We start from the raw sequence: 9,471 nt of genomic DNA, 5'->3' as shown, positions 1-9,471 counted from the left end.
TACTTACATCGGCTCAGCTGAAGCATTAAAACCTCCCCCAGATTCTTATCTGCTTATTTTATTTTTCCTCTGTGCTTCTCTGTTCTGCTTTTTTCAGCTTGATGTGAAATGCAGATAGCTCAGAAGGGAGATCTCGGGGAGCGCATGTGATTGCCAAAAGTGATAAGACAAAGATCAGATGCTGGATTATATTTAACCAACTGTTGGTTTGGTTTTCTTTTTCTTTTTAATGCTGAATGCTTTTTAAGTTAACAAGCTCCTTAAATCCTACAATGCGAACAACTGCGTCCTTGGCCTGCCAGTCCGGAGTTGACAGGAAGGGCCAAAATCCTACGGCTTCTTGGCTTGCAGCATAACATTTTGGGAGAAGTGGGCTAGTGGCAGGCATCCTGTGAAGCATTAGTTAGAATTGCTCTATAAGGTGCTAGCAATGTCTGCTTTCGTTATCCCCATGGTAGTCTTGGCCTGGCTTATGCTTCGATAACATGTGGAGTTAAGGCATTACAAAAGTTGATTGTAACTAGGAACTGATGCTAGTTCAGATACTTGATGACAATGCCCTGTGCATTAGATATTTAATTGTATAGAGAATCCTTTTGCTGAGTGCTGCGTGAGTTGCTGTGCCCGTGACGGGTAGATTTTGGGGTGGGTGGCAACAGATCAGGTAATTAATCAGATTCCATTAGTGATGAAGGCTGTATTTCTCTCCCTCCCCCGCCATCAGTATTTATCAAAGCCTAGGAAAATACGGCAAGCTCAGATGCAGCTGCTTGCTCTTTCTTTTCTGTGTGTCTTTTGTTCTGCTGTTAGATGTGAATGGCTGATAAGAGGCAGGGAGCTGATCTCAAACCTAGATAGCCTGTTACATTTATTAACTTCAAACATGGGAGTGTGGGCACATATAGAAAATGAGTGAACCTTTTGGCAGCTGCGTGTTCATGTAGTTACAGTTCTGGCTTTTTAGATGAGGGAAACTGATAAACAAAGAGATTGATCTCATGTTGCTGATGTGGCTGTGTGTGTCTTTTTTTTTTATTATTATTATATATTTTTTTACATTAACTTGAAGTGAAAATTCTCACAGTCATTGCATGGGCCTGCCTGTTTTTTCCCTTTCTGGTTTGCTCTCGGCTAAGTAGATCTGAATTCCTGATAAGCTCTGGGGCCTGATCTCCATACTGATAAAGATTGCCAAGTGAGATAAGGGCTTCTTATCTCTACCAACCAGACTGGAGCAGGATTTGCTACAATAACAAACACTGAAAAGAGGAGGCAAAAGGGCTCCAACAATTTGTTCCATTGCAAATATGATTAAGGCTGGCTTTTTAATTATCTGATGGGGGTGGCCTGCATTTACACTTATTTTATGGAGTGCTTGTGTGGAAAAAAATAAGTTGAATTTAGAAGATTTCTCCTTGGTGTCTTTTATCAGTTACAGATGTTGCATGAGTTTGAAGAAGGCTGACTTACTTTTTCTTTTTTGATCGCTATCTCCCAGGCTGCTACGCTACGTGTAGCAAAAATGTTAAAAGGAAAAAATATAGCACAATCATATATAGATTTGTGGATATTCTTTAATTGCTAATAGATGGTGCCAGATAGCAAGTGTGCTCTACATTGTTTAGACTGAGGTTGTTCAGGGCTGAGTGTTTTGTGTGTGTGTTTCATTTGTTTGGCCTAGATATCTTTATAATTCACGAGCCTGATTCTGCAGACCCTTACGCAAGTAAGGAACGGTGCAAGTAGCTCCAGTGGCTTCAGTGGGATACAAATAAGAGTTAGACCAGTGAGTAAAGCTTGTGGAATTGGGCCCCGGGGGTCAGAACTCTATTAGTGGGGGAAAGTGGGGTGATCTGGTGGGTTTTTTTTTTTTTTTTTTTTTTTATTTGATGGGGGAGCATTGGCGTATGGAGAATAAGGGCTGCCTTTACTCATAAGGGTCCCTGTGGCCCCAGACAAGTTACCCTGCTGAAGTGCGTGTGATTACTGGGAGCTAGCAGGAGTGGGCTCTTACACTCAATAGCCCTGACAGGAGTCCTTCACTTGCACGAGGAAAGATTTCTCATAAACTAGTAAGGATTACTCCTATATGATTGGGCCTTCCCCGATAAACACATTCACATGTACTATAGCTAGTTCTGGAAAATGGAAGCGAACTGCTTGTAATGGTTACAGTAGCCAGACTGGAGTCTATTTTTAGTTCCACAGCTTTAACCCCATGGCTTTTGATCCGTCCCGCCTGCCTCTCTTACTCTGTCTGTTTGTTTTCTGTCTGTTCAGTAATGTGCAAGTGGCTAATGCCTCCAGTTCTTGTGCTTCTCTGACGCTTCTACACTTCGAAGCCATTCCGGTGCCCCCAATTAGCAAGGCATTATAGCCTTGTAGCAAGTCCTACTGCAGAGGACATCTGGGTTCTTTCCCCAACTCTGCCGCTGGTTCGCTCTATGATCTTGGGTAAATTGCTTCTCCTCTGTGCCTCGTTTTCCCCTTTTTCCAAACGGGGCAAATAAAACCTAATCGCCCTGGAGGCTGTTGTGACGCTTACTGAATGCTTGCAGAGCATTCTGGGACCCTCTGCTGGGTATTATGTAAGTAGCGTTACTTAGTTTATAATGTGTAACTGAGCGTAAATGCTAAACATGACGCAAATGGCCACTGGCATAAATGAGAACTGTCCTCAGTGAATTCTTTGATTACCGTTACGTAACGGAAGCCCCTCCCCCCCCATCTTATTTTCTTTGTCTCCCCATCAAATAACTCTGGGCCAGGACCTCAGTTGGTGTGAATTGGTATCGCACCACTGAAGTCAGTGGAGCGGAGCTGATCTGTACCAGCTGAGGCATGTGCAGGAGGTGCTACGCCCCTGGTCTTGTGAAACAGCGATACTCTGCCCTCTCCTGTAACTCCTCTTCTCCCGGGACCTGGAGGCTCTGTTTGTGCCACGTGCTTCATGGCTGCCGGGGGAGGTGAGTAGGCCGTGGTGTGATGTGTGACCTGGAACACCGCGAGTTAGAGGCACCATTGCTAATGCAACCCAGGCGCCCTGCTGTTGCCCCTAGACTGCCACGCTGTGCCTGTAATCCATGCCTTCCCTTGAGATTGCGCCCCCGTCCCCTCCAGTCTGTCCAAAATGCAGCCATGAAAACGTTCTCCTAAGCCTGTCAGCCCCGCAATCACCGCCTCCCTTTCTCTGCAGCATTCAATTTCACTCTTCGCCCTCCCCTTCGGACCCATCTGAACCCCTCTGTTGTTGCATTGCTCTGAGCTGCCGCTGCTTCCCAGTGATGCCGGCCTCATGGACTGCTCCCACAGGTGGGTCTCCGCCTCCTTACAGGCCGGCCCCACCCCTTTTGTGCCCCTGCAGGAAGTGAGCCAATAGCACGTGGGGAGGGATTTTCCAAAAGCGCTCGGGGCTGGCCTCGCTTGGCTCCTAGTGGGGTAAAACCCTTGCTGGCTCCAGTGGGAGCAGCACTAGGCGATGCGCACACCTGGAAAATCCCACCCCTGCCAGCTTCTAGTAAAGACAACGCACTTGGCAGAACCTCTTTGTCTTGCCTGCGTCTGAACGGGGAATTCCATAGCTCCTCTTGCTGTTCCTCCTGCCCACCATTCATCCCCCTGTGCCTGAAACTTGGACTGTTCGTGTACAGAGCAGAGACTGCCTCTGTAAGGTGGCCTGTAGCACCCTCGTGGGCACTATAAAATCGCCCATCTAATCACTCTTCTCTCCACATGCAACTTGGCGCATCTCAGTGCAGATCATCCCTTCAGCATCTCCCCCTGGGCCTTGTTGCCTCCTGGGGATAGGGTGGTAAAAAGAGGTTTAAAGGCAGGGGTGAAAGTAAGTTAAAGGACTTACCGGTATGCCGGAGTCCTCGGGAGGGGCGTGGCCCCAACTGGAAGAGGTGGGGCCCTTAAAACAAGATTTAAAGGCCCCGGGTCCTTTAAATCACCCCTGGAGCTACCAGCTGCAGAGGCGTCTGGGAGCCCCGACGCTCAGGGGCGATTTAAAGGGCCCGGGGCTCTGGCTACTACAGCGGAGACCCGGGCCCTTTAAATCACCACCGGAGCCCTGCCGCCGCCAGGGCCGGCTCCAGCATTTCTGCCGCCCCAAGCAAAAAAAAAAAGAAGAAGAAAAGCCACAATCGCGATTGACAGCGACAATTGGGGGGGGGGGGGGGGGGAGAAAAAAAAGCGCGATCGGCGGCGGCAGGTCCTTCGCTCCTAGAGGGAGTGAGGGACCTGCCGCCCCCGAATTGCCGCAGGTGCCGCCCCTCTCTCTTGGCCGCCCCAAGCACCTGCTTGTTAAGCTGGTGCCTGGAGCCGGGCCTGGCCGCCGCTACCCCAGGGCTCCGGCAGCAGGACTTGGGAGGCGATTTAAAAGGCCCTGGGCTCCAGCTGCTGCGGGGAGCCCCGGGCCCTTTAAATCGCCAGCCTGGGGAAGCCGGTTGGGTCTGGCACGGTGTACCAGCCCTTCCTGGTACGCCATACCGTACTGGCTTACTTTCACCTCTGTTTAAAGGGGAGGAAGGCCTGAACCGGATTGTCATGTCCTTGACTCCACAACTCCCCTGCCGTTTCTATGGCAGCAAGACGGTCCCAGTACCGTTGATGGCACCTGTCAGAACCCTGAATGCTACAACCCATCTGCCCCAGAAAAGAATAGTCCTTGTGAAATCCATCGGTGGCTATTTCCTGCCAATGAAACTGTTCCACCTCATGCTTTTCTCACCCTGTCTCCATGCTGTCCCCTCTGCCTGCATCCCCACTCCATCCTAGAGTACCAAGAACCCTGCATGCTCTTCTCTCAAATCCCCTCTTCGTTTCTTCCGCAGGCACTTGCCACCCTGGTAAGCTGCTGTTGCCCGTTTGTGATATGAAAAGGCACGAGGGAGGGTGGCCTTGTGGTTAAGCTACTGGACTGGGACTTGTGGGGTCTGATTAAAAATTCCCTGTTCTGCCACAGATTCCTTGTGTGACATTGAGCAAATCTTTAGTCTCCCTGCACATCCCTCTCCATCTATAAAAGAGGGGCGCTAATCCAGCCTTAGATTGCATAGTATCCACCATCCAGAGGGCTTTGATTTCTCTTTGAACCCTCTAGGTGCTGTAAAACAAACCCACCGATGACAGGAAGCACTTCCCTCCGAGTTTCTTGGAGTGTCTTGTGTTCATCTGCCTCGATTATCAACTCCTTTAGCTAGGTGGTATCTTTCCATCTCCGACAGCTCGTGTGCTGCAGATCACGCTGATCCATCAGAACATGTCCCCCTAGTGTCCTCGCTGGGTTGCTCCACTGCCACGTTTTGTGAATGGATTTTTTTCTAGGGCTGTCAAGCAATTAAAAAAATTAGTCACGATTAATCGCACTGTTAAACAATAATAGAATAGCATTTATTTAAATATTTTTGGATTTTTCCACATCTTCAAATATATTGATTTGTTACAACACAAAATACAAAGTGTACACTGCTCCCTTCAGATTATTTTTATTACAAATATTTGCACTGTAAAAATGATAAACAAAAGAATCAGTATTTTTCAATTCACCTCATATAAGTACTCTAGTGCCATCTCTTTATCTTGAAAGTGTAACTTACAAATGTAGATTTAGTGTTACATAACTGCATTCAAAAATAAAACCATGTAAACCTTGAGAGCCCACAAGTCCACTCAGTCCTACTTCTTGTTCAGCCTATTGCTCAGACAAACAAGTTTGTTTAAATTTGCAGGAGATAATGCTGCCCGCTTCTTGTTCACAAGGTCACCTGAAAGTGAGAACAGGCATTCTCATGGAACTGTTGTAGTTTACGTCACAAGATATTTACATGCCAGATGGGCTAAAGATTCATATGGCCCTTCAACCACCATTCCAGAGGACATGTCCATGCTGATGATGGGTTCTGCTCGATAACGATCCAAAGCAGTGCGGATCGACGCATGTTCTTTTTCATCATTGGAGTTAAATGCCACCAGCAGAAGGTTGATTTTTTTGGTGGTTCAGGTTCTGTAGTTTCTGCATTGGAGTGTTGCTCTTTTAAGACTTCTGAAAGCATGCTCCACACCTTGTCCCTCTCAGATTTTGGAAGGCACTTCAGATTCTTAAACCTTGGGTCGAGTGCTGTAGCTATCTTTAGAAATATCACATTGGTACCTTCTTTGTGTGTTTTTCAAATCTGCAGCAAAAGTGTTCTTAAAATGAACGACGTGCTGAGTCATCATCCAAGACTGCTATAACATGAAAAGTCTGGCAGAATGTGAGTAAAACAGAGCAGGGGACATACAATTCTCCCCCAAGGAGTTCAGTTAATTGACTCATTAATTTTTAACGAGCGTCATCAGCATGGAAGCATGTCCTCTGGAATGGTGGCCAAAGCATGAAGGGGCATACGAATGTTTAGCATATCTGGCAGGTAAATACCTTGCAATGTTGGCTACAAAAGTCCCATGCAAATGCTTGTTCTTATTTACAATGTCACCAGAAAGTGAGAAGCGGGCAGCATTATCTCCCGTAAATGTAAACAAACTAGTTTGTCTTAGCGATTGGCTGAACAAGAAGTAGGACTGAGTGGACTTGTTTTGCATTGTTTTGTTTTTTAGTGCAGTTATGTAACACAAAATCTACATTTGTAAGTTACACTTTCATGGCACTAGAGTACTTGTATGAAGTGAATCGAAAAATACTGTTTCTTTTGTTTATCATTTTTACAATGCAAATATTTGTAATAAAAAATATTAAGTGAGCAGTGTAAACTTTGTCATCTGTGTTTTAATTGAAATCAATATATTTGAAAATGTAGAAAAACATCCAAAAATATGGAATACATTTCAATTGGTATTCTTTTGTTTAACAGTGCGATTGAAACTGCGATTAGTCATGATTAATTTTTTTGCGTTAATCACATGAGTTAACTGCGATTAATCGACAGCCCTAATTTTTTCCCCTTGGCACCAGTCGCTGCCACACTGGTGGTGCTCAGTACGGCCTGTCCGGGATGTCTCTGTCTGAAGAGGAAATATTCTCCTCCGCTTGAACAAATTAATAAAATTGGCAACTGCTTAGTTCTTCCTAAGAAGCCACTAGAGTGACTGGGGAGTATTGCAGACCAGCTGTTGGACTCTCCTCCTGTCTTAACTTCACAGTTCTATCAGTGATGTGCCTCTATTATGCCCACCCATGTTTACTTAGTTACACTGAAAGTGGAGGAAACTGAGTGCAGTTGGGCATAGACTATTTCTTCAGACAGGGTTTTGGCTGTGCGGTGCCAGTGGCAGAACCTCTCTTATGGAATACCAAAGCACATGTCCTTTTTTGGTTCCGTGGCAGGAGCTCTGCAGGGATGATACAGGAAAGGTGGCGAGTTAAAGCACCGGATCTAGCATTTGATGGCTTCCAGGGCCCATGGGGAGGACACACTCGCGTTATTTTTTTGTCTGACGTCCGATCTCCCTGATGATCACCAGAGAGGTTCTCAGACTATACTTTAGCTCTCTGCCCTATTTCACTGTGCAGCCTTCCACCGCCAGGGCTGGAGGAAGGAGGCCTCTCGTATTCTCTCACCTGGCCCCCTATGTCTTTCACGTCCCAAAAAGAATTTCTCACTTACCTGTCTTGCATCTAAAGCAGGGGGCCTAGTGGTGCGAAAGTGATAGCAGCTTGCTGGGAGACAGAGCGCTGCTATGGCCTTGCACCTACAAACACACCCTGTGGTGCTTTCCCTCTTAAACCAAATGCCCACAGACGTCATAGTGGCTTGTCATTGTTTCTCCCTTGAGAGATGAAGAGAAATCCCTTGTCATTGTGCTCACCAGCCACTGGCAAGGAGCAAGAGTCACTTGCGCACTGGGTTGTTAGAACCCTTTAGTCGTGGCAGGCTGCCCTCTGGATGAACTGGAGGGCCACTGAGGGCCAAAATTCAAGGTTCTGTTGCCCCGGATCCAAAGCCCATTGGCATTGCTGGACGAGGCCGTGGTTTCTCTCCCTCACAGTGGAAGAATCCCCCTTCAGCCAAGTTGCCAGCTGATCAGCCAGGAGGTGGAAAAAAGTGCTATTTCCCCCCAGGAGGTTGCAGTCCTGATTATGCAGAGATAGGGTGACCAGATGTCCTGATTTTATTGGGACAGTCCCGTTATTTCTTATATAGGCACCGATTAGCCCCCACCCCCTGTCCCGATTTTTCACATTTGCCATCTGGTCACCCTATGCAGCGAAGGTAACTTGATGATACAGGCTATCCCTGCTCTCTGCAGAGAAGGCATGAATGGATTAATTCTCCTAGCACCCCGGTGAGGTCAGGAATTATAATCCCCATTTTGCAGAGCAAGGGAGTGACTTGCCCCATTCCATGAAGGCAGTTACTGGCGGAGCTGGGAACGGACCAGAGCTCCCCAGCCTGATGGCCGAGTGCACAGAACCTGGGCTCGACAAAAATCGAAGCACTAAAATGAGCAAGAGACAAAGGAAATCTGATCCGATTCAGACTGCGTCCGTGCAGGTGGCAGACTGCCGCTGTTTCACAGAGCCCCAGCAGCTTGTGTGTGTGATTCCCGATTGCAAACAAGAACTCCATTTAATCACAACTTTGTTTTTTGATTAAAATGAACCTTCTGGAGTGGGAGGGGCTTGTAGGTAGTCCGGAAGGATAAAACTTCCCGGACCTCAAACGTGAGACTAAATTGGTTAACAAACCGGACAGGAAGAAGCAGACTGCTCCTTTTTCTATGTGTTGAATGAGGCACTGTTGGGACAAATTTGGCTTAAAATGTAGGTGTGTTGGGTTTTTTTTAAGCTACAAAATGAAATATAAAGATTATCCACCTGTTGAAAATGTAGGCCCCTGTAAGGCATCACAAATTGGGTACATCAAGTGACTCGTTGCTTCTGAAAATCTTGGCCCTTGGGAAGCTTTGTTTGTTTAAAGGTTTCCTACCATGTATGAGAGCCAAATATTACATCCCCGGGGGCTAGTACCTCAGACTTTGAAACTGAAATTGACTAGAAACCGACTAGTCTGTCTGAATTGTCTGAGGTGAGAACTGAAAAAGGAAGCAAACAGTATAGATAGTGAAGAACAGCAATTTAATGGGGAAACAACATTAGTAGGGAAACTTTGTGGGTTTTTTTCACTGACTTGATTTAAAACCAAATCAAACTGTCGTCTCCCCCCCCATCCCTCCCCGGCCGCCTTTTTTAAAAAAAAGCCTGTAAAATTCGTTGTGGTTCCTGGAGCTGTTTTCCCAGGGCTTTCCTCTGTGTTGAGGTGTTTTAGTTAACCGGGCTGCGTGGGAGACCTTGACTCCAGAACCAGTGTTGCCAATTCTCGTGATATTTGCTGTGTCATCTTGAAGCCCCAGCTCCTGGAATCCTGTGATCATACAAGCCTCATAGCTTTCACTTAAAAGTTTCTCACCCTTATGGTGGTGGAGGAAAGCTTGAAAATGTGCCCTGGATCTTACCCGAAGACTCCAACA

The sequence above is a fragment of the Malaclemys terrapin genome, chromosome 14, assembly GCF_027887155.1.
Source record: "Malaclemys terrapin pileata isolate rMalTer1 chromosome 14, rMalTer1.hap1, whole genome shotgun sequence".
Taxonomy (NCBI): domain Eukaryota; kingdom Metazoa; phylum Chordata; order Testudines; family Emydidae; genus Malaclemys; species Malaclemys terrapin.
The sequence above is the reverse complement of the archived record's forward strand: the minus strand, read 5'-3'. Positions refer to the sequence as shown.